We start from the raw sequence: 24195 nt of genomic DNA, 5'->3' as shown, positions 1-24195 counted from the left end.
AGTGGAATGTTGGGGAATGGGTATAGGTACTTGTGGAGAGGTAAGTTGTGTATTGCAGACAAACAAGACTGACTATACAGCAGACAGGGACAGTGTGTGACACATGGGGGGGGGGTAAGCACCTTGGATGGGGAGGGTGTTGTGGAATCCGAGTAGCATGTGCCTCCAGATGGCAGCAGCATGACTGAGGTCCCCACCTACACTGCTCCTTTACTGCCACAAAGGTGGTTGTGGTGGAGGCTGGGTGCCAGAGCCAGCAGGCCCCACCAGGTTGTTGAATCTGCCCTCGAGATGGTGCAGGCATTGTTCATAACTCCTATGAAGAATCCTGCACACCATGGCTGGTAGTCGATCCTGGTTGACTACCGCCCCTCTGCCACTGTTCCCGGGAGGGGGCGGTTGTACTCGGTCCCTTAAGGTGGTTCCACCCAAAGGTGGTGCAGGGCCAGCAGAGGGGGCACCACCAGATTTGGTCCCAAATGCGCTGGTACCTGGTGCCATGGACGGCTGATGTAGGGTAGATGGATCAGCAGGAACCGGCCTAGCTTGATGTGTTGTGATTATGGAGGTGAAGCAATACATTTAGGTCAGTTATGAACCAAACCATTGTTATTAATAACAGCATGCCAAAACATTGGAAATAACCAAATTACATTTCAATGCATATTATGTGAAATGCAGCAATAAATAAAAAAAAAACAGTCAGTATAATAACAGCATGCCAGTAACAGTTACGGCATAAGGCTAACCGAATAGGTGATTCAACAACATATATTAATATGTAACCAGTTTAATACATTGCAATAATAAAACACATGCCCTAAAATAAGTTTATGTAACAACATATGTTAATAGTAAACCATAACTAACAAATAACAATAATAAATATTTGAAGATAAGGGGTGGGGAGAGACAGAAGTACAGTCCATTAATACCCTTCAAGTTCTAGGCTATATATAGTTGACAACAGTACTTCTATCTACTCTACAGGTCTGCCCTTCCTTTATGTATTACAGTGCCTTATAGCTGCTGTAGCATGTACATATCTCTCAAGCTATTCACATGGGACAGTATGGGCCAGGCAGTAACAACTGCAGGTTCACAACTACACAGAACACTTGCACATCAGGTGCACCTGTATTACTACCATGGTGTACTATGGACTGATGTAGTGTTACTTTATTTACATAATCATGTTGATGATACATCTGTGACAGAAGTATTACACAATGGTAATTACATTCCATGACAGCGTGACACCTGAGGGACATGTATGTGCACAATACAGACAGTTAACAACTATCATGCTTTGCTTGGCAGGCATGGGGATAGAAGCCAATAGCAGTGACAGCAGTGGACATCTGCATCAAATGTATTAACTGACTGCAGCTACCTTTAACACACACTCCAGGCATGCAGCCATGCCAGAGCTTATACATTTTATTTTTCTATTTTACTTTATTATTATTACACTTGGTTCCTGTTTTTATAGGTTCATATGTTCATAGGTTGGTACTAGGCTATTGGTCCTAGGGCCTATACAAGCCTAGCCATAACAATTCCCTGGATATTTCTTCTCACAATATTTACTTCCCTGGACCCCTGTCTAGCAGAGTGACTGACATGATCCCCGGAGTGAATTTCCTATCTCCCATCCAATCATCAAGGGTCCTTTTGAAGAGGGCCAATGAGGCACTCTGCTTGACATGTATGGGCAGTCATTTCAGAGTATGGGGGAGTCTCTGGGTCAGAAACCTATCTCTCCAGCATGTCTTGTTCATTGTGATAACAAGGTTTAGATCCCTGGAGTGTATGGCTCTGAGGGATTGGGATTTCTTTAACTGGAGCATGTCCAACAATTCAGGGTTTGACATGGCCTTGTATGTTAAGCAGAGATCGCCTCTGAGTAGACAATATGCCACAGAGTATAGCTGGAGTTTTTTTTAGACGGTCTAATTTTTTTTTTTTTTATGCAGTGTTTTCACATTCCTGGCAATGACTGTAACAGTCTCTAACATGTAAACATGGATTCACTTCAGAATCTCAAAATTCCAAAACATCGAATGTTATATGACCGAAACCATATGATCGATATTTCGAAATACTGAAATTCCGAAACAAGTCCAAAAGAAAAAAAAATATTTAAATGTTTTTGCAGGGGGGTCAAGCCCCCCTGCACCCCCCACACCCCTGTTAATTAAATATACCAACTCTAAGATTGCTTTACAGCGAGGAAAAGGGGAATCTTCCGTTCTGCGCTGTATGCAGATCGCCATTCAGAATTTTGACATTCTAAAACTTTGATCATATGGTCTCAACCATATGAATTATGAGGTTTTAAGATTTCAAGATTCTGAAAGAAACGCATAACACACAATAATGTACTCATAATATGGGTTACCTCACCCATTTACCTGTAGTTCCCATGGAGAGAATATATATAAACATTATGTGACTGATACTGTAATATATAGATCTACATAGCACAGGATTCAAACCCTGGTCTGTGTATGGCAAAAATGCACTTTGTACACATCATTTAGCAAACTGAACTACTGTGTCACTGGTGATTGGAGACTGACTGAGATTTGCCTAGAGGTCACCTGGCACCAGAATATGACCTGCTAGTACTAGTACAGCTTTATACCTGACTGCAGTGACAGCTGAACATGCATGCATGACATTCAATGATAGCAGAGATACTAGGTAATATATATGTACCTACATAGAATTCAGGTGTACACACTACATTGTTAGTGTGTTGAAATGTCTGTCAAGTCAGCAACCAATATCCAATTATAGGTTATTTGTTGAACTGTACAACTAGTACGCTGTTATACCTGACTGCAGCACTATACCTCACAGCCTGAATGCTTGTAGCTGACATGCAATGGTGAAAACAAGATGATCCTGCTGTACATATTTACCTTGGTGTTATTGCTATTGCTCCATGTGTTGTTGCAGACCAGTTGTCATAAGTGATTTTTTTACAGTACAACTCTGAATATACACATATGGCACAGACTTTATTAGACATACCTTCATGCAAGTGCTGATACTCTTTCATGGTTTTATTGCAAAACACTTGTAATAATTGATTTCTTGCAAAAAGGTCTTATTGCACAACAGACTTTATTAGATATATCTTCATGCAGGTACAGATACTGTTTCATGTTTTTATTGCACAACAGTTGTCATAATTGATTTCTTGAACAACAGCCCTACTGCCACAGCCATTGCAGAACAGACTTTGAGAAACCTTCAATCAGTTAATGATATAATTTCATGTTTTTATTGCACAACATTTGTAGTTATGCAGGGTTGCAACACAGCTGTAATTCCACATTTATTGCACTACTGCATTTCATTGCATATAATAGAGATTATTATGGTAAATGTTTTAGTTTTCCCTGCTTATGGCACTACATTTAGCACTCTATACATCTTGCAGTACAACTGTAAGTCCACATTCACTGCAATATAATCTTTACTGTTTATACCTAATCGCAGTTAATGCTTTACTCTTTCTTGCTTATTTGACTATAGGAGCAAAATGCATCTGTACTCACCACACTCATGGCGCAACATGGCCAAGCACCTGGCATGCACCTTGATATTGAGAGATCTTTCCTCTGCAGCTGTTGGGAGAGAATGACACCATTATGCCTAACAGTTTAGCAGACATTCAAGATTAGATATTAGTGAAACACGGATAATGGTACTTACATGTAAGTGGGACATTCCCAGCTCAGAATTCTTGGACCCAGGTGTCCAAGAGAGTCCCTTTTCTTCTTTTCAGGTCATCATGGTGGTAATGACACTGCTCACCTGTGTGGTGTATGCCAGTTGCACTGGTGAGGTCCTTTGCCAGCCAGTCCCAGCCCTCCTCCTTACACTCTGACCCCTTTTAACCTCCCTTCATCAGCCATCCCTCATGTTTTTTTACAAGACGCCCAACCGTGACCCTGGACTCCTGAATGCCCCAACACTGCACCTGAAAGTGTGAACCCTCTCCATTGCCTGCCATTGTACCCTTCTGAGTCAGAACTCCAGCAGATTATGCTCTGTGCCACGCAAACATGCTTTTTATAAAAAAAATTATATATATATATATATATATATATATATATATATATATATATATATATATATATATATAAATAAATTACATTGCTATACTCCTATTGGACAGTACAGGGAGTGTGCTACTCATCTGTAGACACAGTCAATGCCACACTCCCTACACTGATTTCAATAAACATGTCCCATGGCTCTCCCTTGGTAATGCACCATGTTTAATATGCATGGTGAGCTGCCGAGGGGGAACTGTGTATATGGGCACAGTAACATTCCGACATTCCGTGTATGCTCTACACTATGCCTACATGGAATTTATTAAATTTAGGGGATTATGTATACCACTGTGCATAGGATGCATGTATGTATGTGTATAACACAAATGGATAGGTAGGCCAGATAAGACCTAGGCAAAACAAATTTACATGCCGGTATTAGGGTATTATTACTTCAGCTAGTAAGGAGCTGTATCGAATGTCAAGCTATGATATGATGCAATCATGGTACTGTAATCGATGATATAATGTGTGTCTTTCCTGCTGCAAGTGCCACACCATACTTCTTGAAATAAAAAAAGTCTGTCAAAGTACACACGTGGATTCAGTATACCATCATGTTGTACCTGATATTTAGACATGAAGTGACCCTTGCTAAACACAATAATAATACCAGTATGGCAGTACAGTAGCATAAATCACACCAAGGTGAAACATTAATGTGTATTAGTAAGTGACTTGTTTACAATTTATATTTCACATATACCATTTGTACTCTTGCTTGTGACAAATGCTGCACATCTAATACATAATTATACTTAGCATGCTCATAAGGAAGTGCAGCAGTGACTATAATAACACTGAGTACCTGACAGAAAACCACAAGAAAATATCAAAACACAGATCCACTAACAATTTTTGATGAATTTGCAGCATGGCATCTATTAAGAAATGATGAATAAGCCCTCTTTTGCTGTAAAGGCCAATATTGTGAACAAAATAATAAAATGCTTATGCAACTGTTTGCATTAAGTCATGCAATACAGATCAGATGATTTAGCCATATCACTGCTTGTTGCATAAGAGGGTCTATATTAGATAAATGAAAGTTTAACTTACTGAATGCTGACATGAGCGAAAATCCCGGAACCCAATTGTGAGATCATGGTACAGTGAAGATGGGAATATTTGCCCTTTCCTCACTGTAGTGTGATCTTGGAGTTGGAATATATATTTAGTGGGGGGGGGGGCACAGCCCCCCACAATTGCAGTTTTGTGTTCCTGGATTTTCGAGCATGTCAGCGTTCAGTAAGATAAACTTTCATTTATCTAATATAGACCCACATAAGACACAATGTATATCCATATTATTTTGCACATATACATTCCCAGATTTGAACCAATGGCTATCTGGATAAACATGCTGTAGAAGTCATAATTAACTAAATGTGCCAGCGAAGAGTTCTCACCATAAGCATCATAGAACACATATTTGAATGGCATGAACTCCTGAATGTATTGAAAGGTCTTTGTTAGAAATAAGAGGGACAGAAAAAAAACTGATGCAATGTATGTTTCACTGTGTCATGACACTACAGTCACATTATGTTGTCCTTTTGCTGGAGTTGAACACTTGCTTATGCAAACCTACAATCTACAGAAATGCAGAAATGTACATTACTTGCATGTGACAAGTAAATTCTTATCACAACTTTGAGACAGAACATGTCTGAAGGAAATTGTCTTTGTAGTGCAAATCAGTTGTTTGGGCTAAAAGTAATGGAGGAAACCCTTTGCATTGTAACTGCACACATTACAAATGTGGTAGATTTAATTCATGCCTAGCACAACTGTCACGCACACACATACACATACAGAAATCAGTCATTGTGGATTTTGAACACTCACTGATCTAACTACACGAGTTACAGGATATTGTCTTAACTGTATGCACTACATATGACGTCTTACAATAAATTTGAGACAGGGTCTATTTTAAGGCATAAATCTGCGGTGGTGGTGCTGCGGTAGCGTTGTCGCCTCACAGTAAGATGATGGCCGGTTCGACTCTCAGCTAGAGCGTCTTCTGCGTGGAGACATGCGTGAATGGGCATACCTTCGTTGAAGGTTGTGTGTTAGGGCTGGCAACTCAGCACGTAAAAATCAACTGCCAATCATTAGCGGACCGGAGTTCCACTGTGATGACCCCTAACCGGGAAAAGCCGAAAGATACAGCAACATCATCTTAGTACTGAAATGCATATATGCAGCTTTAATTTGATTGAACAAGTGTTGTGATCTCTCTCTTTGTCACATGTGTTATATACTGAAGTTATCCCTGTGACTATGGAAGCACAAACTCAAACTCATGGCTTACTAAGCCCACAAGCGACAGAACATTGCATCATTACCTGTTGCTACAAAAGAAGGCTTACTACACATTTCAGCAAATGGGCTCATCATTGTTTAACAAAGTGGTTGTCTATGCTAAAATGGACAAAATGTAGTGGAAGAGCCCTCTCAGTCCATGCATTAGATGTGTGGGTGACACCTTTCCTACCTATAAGTACATTCACACACACACACACACACACACACACACTCTGACACTACTGAGTCTATGGGTTAGTGTGTGGGTTTGAACCAACTACCTAACCAAGATCACAAGCTAGAGGACTTTGCAAGAATCAGAAATGCTGCATGATATATTTCTTTATTAGTGTGATTTCACATTTGAAAGGATGACATCATCATTGCTTTACTATGATGATGCATGTGCCAAAAGGGATTGAAATTGGTGGGACAGCCTACTCCCACTACAAAGATGCACAGCATATCTGTGGGTTAAGCCACTCCTACCTAGCATGAGAGAGACACACTCACAGTAGTAAGTCAATGCTGGATTCAAACCACCTACCTATCTAGTTATGCAATGTAAAGAACACAGTATCAACTGCAGGTGCCACAGGAAAAGTAGCTTTGAAATGATGACATCATCAGCGTTTAGTATATAGTTGCTTGTGTCAAAAAGTGGGGGAAGAAATAGATTACCGAGTCATCTTCAACTGCAGATATGTCACCTGACCAGAAGTATACACATTAGATCTGTTGTTGAAGCCATAGCTACCTGCCACTAGATACAGACACAATCACAATAGTCCACACTGTTGGCTTCAAGCCAGTTAGCTGTCTAGTTACACAATCTAGGATACACAGCAACAACAAGTACCATGGGAGAAATCTGATTAAAAGACTGAGATATTGTAGATTTGAAAGTCAACCTCATCAGTGTGCTGTGGCTAAAATTCAAACAATTGATGGGGGTGCCCTATCCTGGTTTAAATGTTTCTCCCTAGTGGAAGTATCTGTATCAGATGTGTTGGTGAAGCCTGACCTACATAGCATTATAGGCACACACACACACACACACACACACACACACACACACACACACACACACACACACACACACACACACACACACACTCCACACTGTTGGACATGAGCCATATACCTATCTAGATATATAATCTAGAGTACATATTACATAATATTATCAATTGCAAGCATCACAGGAGAAGTCTGGTTACAACAGTTGTATAACATACCTTTGAAAGTATGACCTCATCTGTGTGTTGCAGAAAAGATGGTTGTGATAAAAATGAAAGAAATTAATTGAGGAGCCCTCTACCAGTGTAAATGTATCTTGTAAGTGGAAGTATACACAATGGATATTTTGGAAGGCAATTCTACCTGATATTATAGACAGACAGACACACACACACACACACAGCAATCCAAACAACCAAGGTGAAGCAGCAAATGAAACCTCCAAGGAAATAGCGTATCAAAAATTTATTAACCGCTTTCGTCAACAAGACTTCATCAGAATACAGAATAAAACAAAAAGCTGGTTTATATAGTTAAAATCCAATTAAGATCGTCACATGTTCAATAAAACAATTACTTATAACAATCAAGATTTAAAAAGCCCCTACTGATATCACATAAAATGAAAAGATGTGTTGCCATTATTTTTGTTGGTTCTAAGCTTACGGTATTTCAAAAAACACTTAATATTGATAGAATCATTAATACCAGGAGGGCAGTCAGATCTCAATCTGATCTGCCAATAAGTTTCTCGCTGCATAAGATAGTTCTTAAAGTCCCCACCTCTTAAGTCCCTATTACAGACTTCAAGAATAGAAAATAAAAACTTCTTAAAAGTTGAACACTTGATCGAATGCTTGTACAAAGCATTAGTGTTGTCACATTTTTTAATGCTGTACAAATGTTCTCTTATCCGAATTTTTAGCTGCCTGGTCGTCATGCCAATGTAAAAAGCATTACAGGTGGAACACAATGCGATATATATCACTCCCTGAGTACAACAATTAACAGAACCAGGAACTGTAAACGTCCTATCAAAAGAGGTCACTGTAACGTATGGCCCTACAGAAATGAACCTACACATATTACATTGATTGCAACAATGCATCCCTCTCTTAACAGTAAGGGAAGCATTGTCGCGTTTAACCTTGGTGTCATTGTATTCTAGAATCTTTTTAATATTAAAATCATTCCGCTGAACAAAAAACGGCTTGTCACCAAGGACGTTGGAGACATCAGAGTTTCTCCTGATAACCCTCCAGTTTTTTGTCAGCATCTGTTGAATACGATGACAATCAGAACTCATACGCAATGAACAGACCAGGTTAACGTTAACTTGACCATCAATTTTATGTGAAGTCAACAACCCTCCTTCACCATGGGTATTCAACAGGCGTGGAAAATGAGTGTCCCGTTTACTCCAAATTTCATCAGCGTTTTGCCTCAACTTAGTGGTATCATAACCTCTCTCAACAAAAAGTGACATAATAAAATTAAACTCAAATTCTAGGTCACTTAAATTGGAAGTCATGCGGGAGGCCCTAATAAGTTGCCCTCTTGGAATGTTGTTAATAATATGCTTTGGGTGTCCACTGTTAAAATGAAGATACCCGTTGCTAAATGTCTTCTTCCTAAAAATTCGACTATGGAATCTTCCATCAGTGGTATCCCATAGCAAACTAACATCCAAGAAGTTAACATTGGTACCGGCTGAACCCTTAACAAATTGTAAATAATAACATAAGGAATTGATCTCCTTAATAAATGTGTCAACCTTAAAGGAATCCCCTTCCATAATAAAAATCAAATCGTCAACATAACGTGCGTAAAACAAAATACTATACTTGTTTGTTAAAACAGAAATAAATTGATGTTCCCACCAAGTTAGAACCGTGTTGGCATAAGCCGGAGCAGCGGGCAACCCCATCACTACCCCTCTTATTTGACGATAATAAACACCATCAAATAAAAAGAAATTATTAAATAAAATAATTTCTAAAATTCTACATATCAATGAAATAAGGTTGCTGTCAAACTGACCCCTCATTGAAGTCAGAACACTACGCACTGCTTCTATCCCATCAAGGTGCGGGATGCACGTAAATAAAGAAACAACGTCAATAGTAAATATGACGTGTTTAGATGGATCGAACAAATTGTTCGATACAAAATAACCAAACTTATAAAGAAAGTGCCAAGAATCACGAAGGTACGAAGCTTCTTTGACAATAATAGGTCCTAACAAGGCATCAATAATTAGTGCCAAACCCTCAGTGATAGAATGTGGGGAAGACACTATCGGCCTAAAGGGTGGATGTGTCAAAGATTTGTGCGTTTTGGGTATACCAAAGAAAACACCTATCCTAGGTTCATCTACCATACAGAATTCATACATATCATGACTCATGTCACCCGACATAAGGGCATCGTACAGGAATGAAGAAATGTAACGTTGACAACAACGGATATCAAGCAATGAAACAACCTCATATTCATCTTCATAGTTTAGAATGTCAATTAACATCTTTTTATATTGAATTTGTTCCATTATCACGATATTGCCGCCCTTGTCACTCTTCATAAACCTAAAATCCTTTGATAACTCTTTCAAATTTGATAGAGCTTTCCTTTGCTCTAATGTCAAATTATGTTGATGCCTAAATCTAATGTTACCTTGTCTAGAATGTAACAACTCAAAAACATCCTGCGTGCAAATTTCCTCAAACACTTTGATGGTGTGTTGCAATGGAGGGGTGTAACAAGATGGTTTGTGAAAGAACTTTTTAGTTTCTGGAACATTATGCAATAAATAAAACAAATTCAATTTCCTTGCATATTGCTTAATATCTAGAACAGTGCTGACAAAATCCGCACCACTACTTGGAACAAAATTTAAACCTAGTTTCAGAACAGAAATTTCGTCATCAGAGAAAACATGCTCCATTAAGTTAATAACACTGAAACTATCTGGTAACAAGTCTAAGTTTCTTCCCCTGAGGATTGGGAACCCAGGAAAGTCCGGCTTCTTGTTAATACAGTTTTTGTGTTCGTAAGATTTCTCTTGTTGAAAAAAGAAGAAACAGAGGCAACAGAAGCAGAAGCACCATGACCTGTCTTGTTTCTAACAGTTTTAGTCGCTTTATGAACAGAAGGTGAAGCACCATCAGTAACAGGTACCTGATTTTCTTCAGGAACAATCACCACTGAATTAGGAGCCTTAATAGGTGATTTGTTAGGGCCCGAAACAGCAAGGCTGGTGGGTTCCTTAGTGTAAACAACAGGTTGTCTAACGTTGTTAAAAGAGGACACCGCAGTTGAAGTACGGGAAAAAGAGGCCTTATTGTTGCCTATATTACGCTGCAGTCCGTGAGTTCTGTTAACTTTACTAGAACTCAAAAAGTTAGCAAAAGCAGAGTTATCTTCATAAGAAGAAATGTCACGGACCAACTTAGATTGTTTTCTGTTAATATTATCCACAGAATACTGGTCAACTTCTGCGGTTAATTTCCCCAAAAGTTCACCAAAATCATTTTCACCAAGTGTTTGTTTAAAGAAAGATTCAACTTCAGTAATTTCTTTCCTAAGTAACTCCTTCTTAGCCAAGTTGTTATCAATTAACTGTTGTAAAAATCGCAAACCGGCATCATTAAAAAATGATACCAAGGTGTCGAAGAATGGTTCACCCTCAGAGACCCCATTCGGGCACTTAAAAAAACGAAGGCCCTTAGGTACAATACGCAGTTCTACACAATGTAAAAAATAATGATTTTCAATATCCAAAGAATTGTACCTTTTCAACAGTTTAAGTAGATGTTCACGTTTAGTAAAAAGATCAGAATTGTTGCTGCCGTTAACTGGTCCTCTGGAACAGCCGGAATACCTAAATGGATTCTCCGCACGGTCAAAAAAGCTCTCAAACATCGCTCGACCAATAATGCGTTGGTTGCTGCCATCAGAGGAGTTCCCAGGATGCGTTGATTTACTAAGATCGATAACAGTATCAAGCTCATGAAACGAATCAGTTAAGCTTGAGGTTTTAATATTAGAAGCGTTCTCCTTAGCCTTGGTAACAAGGAATTTCAGGGAGTTGTTGATCTCAGTTAAAGTGGTTGCCAGCAAACTGTTCAAATTACCTTCCTCCATCGAAGGTGTGGGATGAATACTGAGATTGAGCAATGGTTCCTCCGCCGCCTCCGCCATGGTTCAGCACCAAGTAACAAAGAAGCAAAAAAGTGCAAAAAACAAACACAGCAATCCAAACAACCAAGGTGAAGCAGCAAATGAAACCTCCAAGGAAATAGCGTATCAAAAACCGCTTTCGTCAACAAGACTTCATCAGAATACAGAATAAAACAAAAGGCTGGTTTCTGTATTCTGATGAAGTCTTGTTGACGAAAGCGGTTAATAAATTTTTGATACGCTATTTCCTTGGAGGTTTCATTTGCTGCTTCACCTTGGTTGTTTGGATTGCTGTGTTTGTTTTTTGCACTTTTTTGCTTCTTTACACACACACACACACACACACACACACACACACACACACACACACACACACATACACACACACAAACATTCACAGTACACTATAACAGCCACAAGCACCACAAGATATGGCTCCTGTTAATGCTGAGATGGAGCAGATTTTAATGGATGACTTCATCAATGTGTAACAGAACAGAGGTCAGTGTTAGAAGTGCAAGAAACTGATGTGGGAGCACTCTACAAGTGTAAATGTTTCTCCTGAATGGAAGTATACACATAATATCTGTTGTTACTAGAGATACTCACAGTTGCACAACACTGTTGGATTTGAACCACCTACCTATCCAGTTACACAAGCTGGAACACAGAGTATTGAATGCAAGTTCCACAGGAGTCTGATTTTAACACTGACATGGTGCACTTTTGTAAAGATGACTTAATCAGTATGTTGCAGAGAAAATGTTTTGCCTATAACTTGTAGGAATGGATGGGGAGCTCTATCCCACTTGCTTCTCCTGAGTGTTAGTATCCACATCAGATGTGCAGGTAAAGCCAGTTCTGCCTAGCACTACACACACACACACACACACACACACACACACACACACACACACACACACACACACACACACACACACACATCTATCTGATTATGCAATCTAGAGAATATTTTATCAATCACAAGTGCCAAAGAAAAAGTCTGACATTAAATGTGGGAAACTGCGCATCTGGAATAATTATCACATCAGTGTGCTGCAGAGAAGCTACTGTGTATCACAGGTTTGACTGAAAAGGAGTGTGTCTTAACAAGCAGAAGTCACAGCAATATGTTAACCACAAGTAATTATATACTGCTCAGATAACATATCTGTGCTGTCATTTATGTACATTGTAGCAGTGTGAGTGACATGCAGCTCTTTTTCAATATGGTGTATCGATGAGAATCACACTTGTGAAACAGCAGATTGACAACCAAGCATTTTTGAGAGCTTAGCTCAGTATATTGTATGCAAATAATCATTTGTTGTGTCATTTTCAATATTTCCTCATGCTTAGACAATGTGCAGTGTAAATACAAACAGACAGGTCAAACATATGAAATACACTAATTAATGCCACTCCAGGAATATGTGTGCAAAGGTCCTTTGCCATTGTACATTACAGCTAAGTCTAAATGAGTTGGAATGCAGAAATAACTTTACATTATGTTGCGTTTAGACAGCATCACTGTGACATCATAATGTTGTGAGTAAAACAGTCCATTACAACATGCACAAGCAATACAATCACTGCCAGTACTTTCCTCTAATAAAAATCTCTTCCTGAAGCACAACACTGACAAGGTCATTTGCATAACTGATGGCAAAGTATTAGTGTATGCATAATTATATTTTGAACTTAGAGTGGATATTAATAGACTGTGTCAACCTTCACACAAAGTAGGAGTGTAGACATACAATTTGTTCTGATTCTGATCCATTTCAGAACAGATGTGTGTAATGTTACTCAATGTTTTCTGTGTCATAATTTATACATTTTTCATACAGTAAAGAGCTCATTAAATGGAAGATACAGTTGCATAGTTAGAAAGCCCACAAATCTGGGACTGTCTTTGTATTTGAGGTATGTTGTACTGCTTCACATGCAATTGTATGTGTTTGGATGGCACCTCTGAAAACTATAATTACTACATAATAACATACATATAGGTGTCATGACTAAACTTCAGAAAATGCACGGAGATGCAAATTAATTAATCGTATCACCTTATGTGTGTATAGCAGCATTATTTTTAAGATGTGCCTGGTGCGCTATGCTTATTAAACAATAAAGACTTGATTGCTCCAATTGTCTTGCACTTATTTCTGGGATGCTTTGAGCGTTTTGGGCCTTTCTATGAAACACATAAGGCACTAAGCATGTTAATGCTGGTGGAATCCTGGACTATGAAAAAACTATGAAGTAGTCAGTTTTCATTCATGTTATATTCCCAATTAGAATTATGTGACAATACTTTTTCTGACACCCCCCTAATGAAAATTACCTGTAAACTGGATTTAGTCACTACATCATCTCTGCTGTTTTTTTTTCAAACTTACTGCATTAACACCTTAAGCCTCAGAGAAAAATAATCAACATATGCATTTTTTTCACTCACTACTGCCCAGAGTGCTTATAGAAGTGCAAATGTGCCAGTAACATTTGTGCTGCTGACAGCAGCCCAAATAAAATTTTTACCTTCAACCGTGAGCAGCAGCTCATTGATAATGATCACTGACAGTAACCGAGGTGCAAAGCCAGGAAACATACAAATGCAGAAGGCAAAAAAGGTCTCCCCCTGAAAAGATGCTACTAGCCTATTAGGACTAACCCAGTCAACATATTTAGCAATCCTTACACAGAGCTGTATTACAAATTTACTTCTGTTAATTGTCAGTTTTAATTCATCTTAGATTCCCAATCAAAGTTATGTGACACTACTTATTTTGAACGGTCATTAAAATTAAATGTAAACTGGATTTTATCCATACAAAACCTCTTCTGTTTCTCCAAACTTACTAGACCAATACATGGAGCTACAGAGAAAGGTAATAAACAGGTATATTTTCTTCACTGAGTATTGTCTAGAATACTGACAGATGCACTATAGTGCCAGTCATGTTTGAGCTATTGGTAGCAGCCCAAATAAATGTTTGAGTGTTTGCCTTCAGAAGTGAACTGCTGCTTACTGATACCAACCACTGACAGCCACTGAGGTGCAATGCCAAGTAGTGCACAAAAGCAGGAACAAAAATAAATAATAGCAATTGAATTACAATCCATGTAAAGGGTATATCTATCAATGAATGCAGCACATGGCATTACCCTGACACATTCCACCTTTTAACAGTGTTTACCACATGATAACTTATATTTCTGTTACACACCTTCAGGTCTTCAGGTAATGACAATTCTTGAGAAAAGGGCCACACTAGAGATTACATAAGCTCATTTTTGACACACCATATAGAAGTAAAAATGCCATCTTTTTTAAAGGAAATGTATTACTGTCATTATTAATACTTGGGAGATATGGCTAATTAATCCTATTACAAATATTTTTACATTCATCTTGTTATGGATTTTATTTACTCATACTTTACATATCACATGTTTTTACATCATGCACATTAAATTTTATTACTTCTAAGGATCGTTCAGTTTTCTACAACAAAACATTGTTGAACAGAGCATTCTAATTATCAAACGCTGGAATCAAACCCTGCATTATTGTTACATTTATGCTTATGGTAATGCATTAACATGTTGAGCCACACAGGCTTGTCATCATGTTGTTTCTTGGGAGCAAGTTATATTTATGCAGTACATGTGTGTATTCATTTAGAGCAATTAGCTAATTTCTGCTAATGATTTCTGCATACATTCATATTTGTTTTGTTGCCAGTCGCTTTACTTATTTTTCTGATACGTATATTTGTTTCTGTTTTTTTTTTTTTTAAATCCCATATAGGAATATGCCTTTGAAAAAATCTGGCCCATCTAAACCTGCATTCTCTAATGCTGAAAATTAGGTAATAGTACAGACCCTCCATCTACATGGATCATGAATCTTACAGAAGGCCTTAGCTGATAAGTCCTTCCATGACTGTATCTAGCAGCAGGTGGTTGATGATGTCAATTTTGTGGGTAACCATGACCATGAGTACAAATAAATCAGAGATTGAAACAGTAACATGATAACCAAGACCAAGAAAAGAGCCACTGCTATAACATGAGAACAGTGGGCTACTACTGGTGGTCCTGCTACTGAACTACCATTCACAGAGATGGAGAAGTTCTTGTGAACTGGAAGGGATCCAGGCTGCTCACTAGGGTTTCCCAGTATAGAAACTGACATGGGTGGAGAGACAGAGGATGACCAAGGAGTGTCTACTGGTTAAGCTCTCTCTCTCTCTCTCTATATATATATATATATATATATATATATATATATATATATATATATAGATAGATAGATAGAGAAAGAGTGAGCGAGCAAGACAGATAAAGAGGGTAGAGATGGAAAAGGGAGAGAAAGGGGTGCTAAAGATATAAGTGTATCTTCTTTTTATTTTGGCTGCTCTCGTTAGAGGTCACCACAGCAGATCATCTGTTTCCATTTCTTCCTGTCCTCTGCATCTTGCTGTTTCACACCAACCACCTCCATGTCCTCTGTCACCACATCCATAGCATCCTTCTCCCAATATACCTAGCATCTTTCCTCAGCACATGTCCAAACCAATGCAAGCTCACCTCTCTGGCTTTATCTCCAAACCGGCCAACCTGAGCTGACCTTCTTCTAATATACTCATTTCTAATCCTGTCCATCCTCATCACACCCAGTGCAAATCTTAACATCTTTAACTCTGCCACCTCTAACTCTGACTCCTGTCTTTTTGTCAGTGTCACCATCTCCAACCCATATAACATAGCTGGTCTCACTACCAACTTGTAGACCTTACCTTTCACTCTTACTGGTACCCATCTGTTACAAATCACTCCTGACACTCTTCTCCACTGACTCCATCCTGCCTGCATTCTTTTCTTCACCTCTCTTCCACATTCACTGTTACTCTGAACTGTTGATCCCAAGTATTTAAACTCATTCAACTTTGGCACCTCTTCTCCCTGCATCCTCACCATTCTTCTGTCCTCCCTCTTATTCACACACATATATTCTTAGTCCTGCTGACCATTGTTCCTCTCCTCTAGAGCATATCTCCACCTTTTCAGGGTTTCCTCAACCTGTTCCCTACTCTCACTACAAATCACAATGTCATCTGCAACCATCAGAGTCCACGGGGACTCTTGTCTGATCTCATCTGTCAACCTGTCTATCCCCATTACAAATGAGAAAGGGCCCAGAGATGATCCTTGATGTAATCCAACCTCTACCTTGAATGCATCCATCACTCCTACTGCAGATCTCACCACTGTCACTCTGCCCTCATCCATGTCCTGTACCACTGTTACATACTTCTCTGCCACTCTGGACTTCCTCATACAGCACCACAACTCCTGTCTAGGCACCCTGTCATATGCTCTATCTCTAAGTCCAAAAAGACACAATTAAACTTCTTCTGACCTTCTCTATACGTCTCCATCAACACCCTCAGAGCAAATATATCATCTGTAATGCTCTTTTCTTGTATGAAACCGTACTGCTGCTCACTAATCATCACCTTCCTACTTAACCTAGCTTACACTACTCCTTCCCACATCTTGTGGAGTGGGATAACTGTTGCTGTACACCATTCAGTGTGCACAAAGCCTGATGTGAAGCTATGATTGAACATGGTGCTTAGGTGGGGAGCCAGTTCGTTCTGAAGTTCGTATAAAATGCAGCCTGGGATGTTGTCCCATCCCATGAATGCTGTGTTTTTGGCTTTAGAGAGTGCAGCTTTTACCTGCGTAGTTGTGATTATAGGGACTCTGCATTCTTCCTGTATAGATATGGGCCCTTTACGGGGTGTGGGGGATAAAGTTAGCACTGAACCTATCTGCCAGGATGTTAGCAATATTAGTGCTGTTGTGCTGTAACTCAGAGCAGATCTGGGTGTTGCCATTGAGATTCTTGACATAGCTATAAAATGCCTTGTGGTTGTCCTCAGAATCAGTGGTGATTTTGTTTTTGTAACTAGCTTTGGAAAATCTTATAAGGGATCTCAGCTTCTTGCTGAGGCTAACCAGGGAGCTCCTCCACTCATGGGATTTTACTCTCTTTTGCAACAATTTCTTCCTTCTGTTGTACAGTTTGTTTATGGCAAGGGACCACCAGATTGGCTTCCTTTTTTTGGAGGATAGCGTCTTGGTTTTGTTTGGGATAGCACGATCCATGCATTCAAGTAAGTGTTTATAGAGTGCATTTGTGTAGGATTCAGCATTCATAACTGTATTGTCCATCTGCATGGGTGTCATGAAGTTCACCACTTTTGTCTTAAAAAGCATGAAGTTGGCTTTGGAAAAATTTTTTACCATGGTTTCCTTAACGGGGGGTCGGGGCGGGACGTGGATATCAAGGGTGATTAGCTTATGGTCGGATCGGACCAACGAGGAGTAGACTACAGGTGTAGAACAGCAGTCACTCATGTTGGTAAGGACTAGGTCTAGGATATTGTTGGTCCTGGTGGGGGTGTGGATAAGTTGATCCAGGGCATTGGAGTTTATGAATTCCAGAAAGCATTGTGTGAAGGAGTTGGTACACAAGTAGTCTTCTCAGTTAATGGTGGAGTTGTTAAAATCACCCATTATTAGGGTGTTTGGTTGAATCCTAATATTTTCCAGTACATCAAGAAAAGAGGAGTGGGAATCCTGGGGCATGGTGGGGGGATCTGTAGCAAGCTACAATTTGGATTGCAATTTTGCCCAGAGTTAGTTGCACTTGGATAACCTCAGATGCATTATGCTGAGCAACTATCCTGGAGGTGTGGATATCCTTAAAGAATATGGACACACCTCCGCCTTTGGTGTTCTAGTCCAGGTTACATGGCCCAAAAGTGTGGTATGAGCTATAGCCTGGTAGTGCAGAGGTGCTCTCTGGAGCCTTGAACCAGGTCTCAGTCACTGCACAGATATCGATGTTCTCCATTTTAAGGAGTGCCTTGAGTGAGTGCATTTTGAGATTTAGACTTCTAGCATTGAGTAACATTACCCTCAGTTTTTGCTTGCCTGTTCCTGTTACGGTGGCAAATTTGTCATTTGAACCTTGCCTAGAAAAGGCACTATAGGAGCAGCAAGAGCCTTAGCCAGTATCCGGAATCCCAGGGGCGGCAGGTGCAGGCCATCTCTGGCAAAGCATTGTGGTCTGTTGACCATGTCATCCCAAGCAGACAGATACTGGATCCCCTTAGAATGACACCAGAAGCTTAGCCAATTGTTGAAGTCAATCATTTTGCTCTTGTACTGCGGTATCATTCTGGGCGATGGCAGAATGCTACTCAGGGCTAGGGTCATACCTTCCTGGGCTACAAGATTGGAGAGCTCTTCCATGTTTCTTTTTATGTAGTCCAGGGAGGTACATCTCAGGTTGTTCACACCAACATGGACAATGACAGAGTCATATTTGTACTTGTTGTGGAGTGACCTGAGTGCGTGGGTTATGTGGCTGATCCTGGCACCCGACAGGCAGCTGACAGTAACCTTCTCCTTGTTTAGCCTGGTGAGTGGGATATCAGTGTGCCTGACTATAGAGTCACCTATGACTAGTGTGTTGGATATGTTGTTTTGCCTTATTGACTATAGCTGAGTGGCACACTGAATCTGTGGGCTATGTGTCATTTGGGTTGTGTTGGGGGGTGGAAGTTGCTTGCGTTTCTGCTTTGGAGGTCTCTGTTGCTTGGGAAGATTATTATTGAGAGCCTCCATGAATATTTTTGTGTTTCCATGTTTGGATTTTGGTGGTGTAGATTTAGTGAGACTATGTGATAAGTGTGGTGTGGTGCAAGTGTTTACCTTCTCCTCTTGAATGTCAAGTTCAGTCTTGATTAGAGAGATATTTACCTCCATTTTGGCTAGATAAGTGCATCTCTCACAGGTTGTAGTTTTGGGTGGTAGGAGGAGAGGGTTGTCTGTGTACATGAGGCAATTTCTACATTGCCCCAAGAAGCCCAGATTCATCAGATAGACAGGAGAGAAACTGGGAGCTGATCCTTGGACATGCCTGAATAAAAAAAAAAACTATTTTCCTCTAGATAGGTGAGTACAAGAGCTGTTTTTCCTCTAAGCAAGTGAGGAAAGTAAGTGCAAAAACTGTTTTCCTCTAGGTAATGAGGAAGGTTTAGTGCTATAGTAATTAGTAGCTTATTTAGTGCTTACAAGTTCTGAACAAGTGCTGAGCATGAATAAGCAAATCCAAGTGCTGAAACTAAGAATCTGTATCTGCACTACACTAGTTACAGGAAAGAAACAAGTGCAAATGTGGGCTTTCAAATCAGAAAGTTGAGAGAGATGGAAAAGATTGCCCAGATGGCCAATAACTACAATTTCTGGGCCAGAACCACTCCTTATGTGGTAGACAGGTTACCTAGTGCTTACCACTCCCACTGACAAGCTAGAAGGCTTCCCTCAAACACAGAAAGGCTTTGGGGGGGGGCTCAGAAGCTTACATACAGTCCTGGATACAGCAAATCTGTATCTGGGCTACACTAATTACAGGGAAGATAGGAAACAGGCTTACAGTTTTTATTTATTTATTTATTTATTACAGAAAAGTAGCTAAAACAGCAGTAAAAACAATTCAAATGCAGTGCAAGCTAGCACACTTGAGTATGTAGCAATATTAGACCAAACACAGTTTAAAGAAATGCAATTAAATTAAAAATTACTAAAAACAAGTGCAGAAGGAGTGTATTAGGTAGAATGTGGTAAAGAGATGGGACTGGGAGGAAGTGTCCCAGATCAAATCTGCAGTGGGGTGGGCAACTGCAAAAGCCACCAAATTTAAACAACAAACAAGAAATAGGAAGGGTGGGTGGGACAAAGCACTTTCAGCAGAGATCTGAAAAACTGTACAGTGAATCAAAAATAACAGTGCACAACTCTGAATAAAATTAGTCCAGCAACAATTTACAGTACACAATTCTGAAGAACCAAAAAAAAAAAAAACTTAGTTCTGTATATTTCCAGATAGTTTGAAAAGAGCTCTGTTAGACACAGGTTCCAACAATGATATGCAGGCTGTTAACTAACAAGGTCTATTATTGTGCAAGTAATCCTTCAGCTAGTCAGATGACACAAGCTGTAAAAAACAGTTATTCCAACTTAAGACACAGCAGAAAATAGGGGGAAGTGGGACAAAACACTTTCAGCAGAGCTTCCCGATTCACTATCCCCACATCATCCAACTTTCTCTCTCTCGCTCTCCCTCTCATTCTTTTCATTCATCAGTCCCTCAAAGTACTCTTTCCATCTGTTCAACACACTTTCCTTGCTTGTAAGTACATTTCCCTTGCTATCCTTTATCACTCTAACCTGCGGCACATCTTTCCCAGCTTGGTGCTCCTGTTTAGTCAATTGGTACAGGTCCTTTTCTCACCTCTTAGTGCCCAACCTTTCATATAACTTGCCATACACCTTATCATTAGCCTTTGCAACCTCTCTCTTCACTATGCTCCTCATTTCCTTGTACTCTTGTCTACTTTCTTTATCTCTCTGGTAATCCCTCTTCTTCTTCACCAACCTCTTCCTCTGTATACTTTACACCACGTCTGATTGTCCTCCTTCCTCTGTCCAGATGTTAAACCAAGCACCTTTCTAGCTATCTCCATTATCACCTCTGCTGTGGATACCTGGTTATCTGGTAACTCTTCACTGCCACCCAGTGGCTGTCTTAACTCTTCCCTGAACTCCACATTACAGTTATCCTTTTTCAACTTCCACCATTTGATCCTTGGTACTGCCCTCACTCACCTCCTCTTCTTCTTGATCGCCAGTGTCATCATACACACCACCATCCTATGCTGCATACCTATGCTTTCCCCTGTCACCACTTTGCAGTTTCCAAACTCCTTCAAACTGTCCCTCTTGCACAGGATTTAATCCACCTGTGTGCATCCTCTTCCACTCTTGTACATCACCCTATGTTCCTCTCTCTTCTTAAATATGTATTCACCACAGCCATGTCCGTACTTTTCGCAAAATCCACATTCATTCCTCTTGTTAACACCATACCTACCCATCATCTCCTTATCCCCTCTGTTCTTTTCACCAGCATGCCCATTGAAATCCACTCCAATCACCACTTTCACCCTTGAGTACACTCTCCACCACTTCATCCAACTCGCTCCCAAATTTTTCTTTTTCATCCATCCCACACCCAAATTGTGGAGCATAGAAGTGTATAAGATCCTTATTTATATGTTTAAGTAGGTGATGTTTGTCTTTATTGTTTCATCTTCATTTTAGTGTTTATCATCCATCTTCCATCTCGAATTTGTCTGTATAGGCACATCTGGTACTGAGGTTCAATAACCACCTGCAAATGGTATGGCCATACCCTTTTTTACATACATTAATGTATGAAATTTCAATTGAAGTCTACCTTAATTCCTTATGTAATTACACTTGCTTCTATTATTGTTTAACTCAGGGTAACACAGCATAAGTCTTATAATCTTTTCTTGTATTTCTCTAGTTGCTGTGTTTTATTACTGTAATCACTGGTGATCCTGCCACCAGCACTGTAGATCTTCTATTGCCTGATGCTGGAATATTGTTAGGCTCTGATGATGATGGCAGTGATGAAGATGCACAGTCTGGGATTACAGAGGGTTAGTCTGACAATAATATTGTGGCTCCCACTTCTCCTGTCTAGAGTTTGGACACAGTCAGTATGGCTGTGCATACTCATGACATACAGCCATCTGAATATAGGATAGGTTGAGGGTAATACTGTTGATTACAGTTATGTGGTTACTCCAGTTGCAGAGCTGGCATACTCTCCCCCTAGCCATTGTGAAGGTGAAGTACCACACAGGGGTGTTGGTAGAGGTGCTCAGAGGTGGCCTGCTTCCACTCTCCCCATGATGTTGGTGTGCCAGTAGATGTCATGCTACATATCTGTAGAGCCATCACAGAGGTAGTTCTTGTGGTCAGATAATGTGACAGTGACCTGCATCCTCTACCATGCATGACTCACACTTGTCCAGGATGTTATGGCATAGTGCTAGCATACGTGCATTGATTGTATTCCTGCAGACTCATAGACTCAGATAGTTACACACGCACACACACACACACACACACACACACACACACACACACACACACACTCTCTTCTTTGGTGTCAAGCTTGCCCTCCTGTAACCTTCCCCTATATTGTGCAAGTGATGATGACTGTGCCCTGCCGTTTGCACATTTCTTTGTAACTTAGGATTTCCTATATCTGATGTAGAGTGGTTAGTTAATGCTTGCTTGCTCAGATGCATGTTTTAATCAAATGTATTCTACTGATTTTTTCCTACTCATATTCCAAAATGAATATTATGCAGTTGTTAATCCTCATTGTATTTGTATTGTATTCTTAGTAATGCTGTCCTGATAGTTAATAATTAGTGGCTGCTCAGCATCTTGTGAAAATGATGCTAAGATTGCCTTGTTCACTGTTGGGGCGCCTACATTGGGCAACTTTAATGCATAATGAACAGTACTGGACAGATTAATATTTGTTGCATATATCACTCATGAGTTACTGCTGACATTCCTGTACAGTTGAGCCATGTTTAATCTTACTGACATACAATACCTTCATATGCACATAATCATTTCTATCTCTTCTTTACAGGTTCATCACTTGCTTTGGGTAATACTGCTGCTAAAAGTTGTGCCTTCTGGGGCTGACTCTGTCTGATGTTCGCACAACACAACCATTACATGGGGAAGTAAAGGCTTCTTATTTTGCATGGATCGCTGCTACTGTTTGTGTCTGCTTAGCTTCTTAGGTGTTCACTTAGGTATTGAGTGTGCGCATTATCCTCTGTTTTTTAGCCAGCACTATAGCATATTGTACATGCCTACATTTACCAGGATCATCTATGCCACCTGATAGCTGTGCTGGCCCTGGCTGTGGTGCTGGGAACTGTGGTCCTTGGCCTTGTTGTCCTTCTTGCAACTGTTTCCTGATAATTACATTGTGGAACATGACACAGACTGCATTTTGGCCAAGTTAGCTGGTTCATACTGCAAGACACCACCAGAAGTGTCAGGACATCAGAATCTTGATTTGAGTAAGTCACATGCATGCACAATAATACTCCTAGTTTGCAAATGTGCATTGTTGTATCCTTACTCAGTGAGAATGTGTGGATTTCTCATAGATACCATATTGTAAATGATCCAATGAACACTACAGATCACCTGACAGTTGATAGAATGATATCCTTTCCTGTTGACATTCCTCCTTTGTTCACCATGTGGGGCTTCTATTTCAGTGTGTGTGTGTGTGTAGTCTATGGTCCCCAGAACCTAAAGGAAGTGTGTTAAGACATAGAAATTTTGCATGGCGGTAGCTCTCCCCTCTGGAATATGTGGATATCAGATATGATCCCTTACATGTTGCAGCACTGCATTTAGAAATTGATGTAATATTGTGGAGGCTAAAACCTATAACGCTCCTAATATATCCCCTGTGGTTCTCAGAAAAGTGCTTGCAGCTAGTACACATAATGCTGCACATACCTTGGTTTTCACTGGGATGGGCTCTCCATGATTTCCC

Source organism: Protopterus annectens, chromosome 2.part2 (assembly GCF_019279795.1).
Source record: "Protopterus annectens isolate FY-2018-M chromosome 2.part2, PAN1.0, whole genome shotgun sequence".
Classification (NCBI taxonomy): domain Eukaryota; kingdom Metazoa; phylum Chordata; order Ceratodontiformes; family Protopteridae; genus Protopterus; species Protopterus annectens.
The sequence above is the reverse complement of the archived record's forward strand: the minus strand, read 5'-3'. Positions refer to the sequence as shown.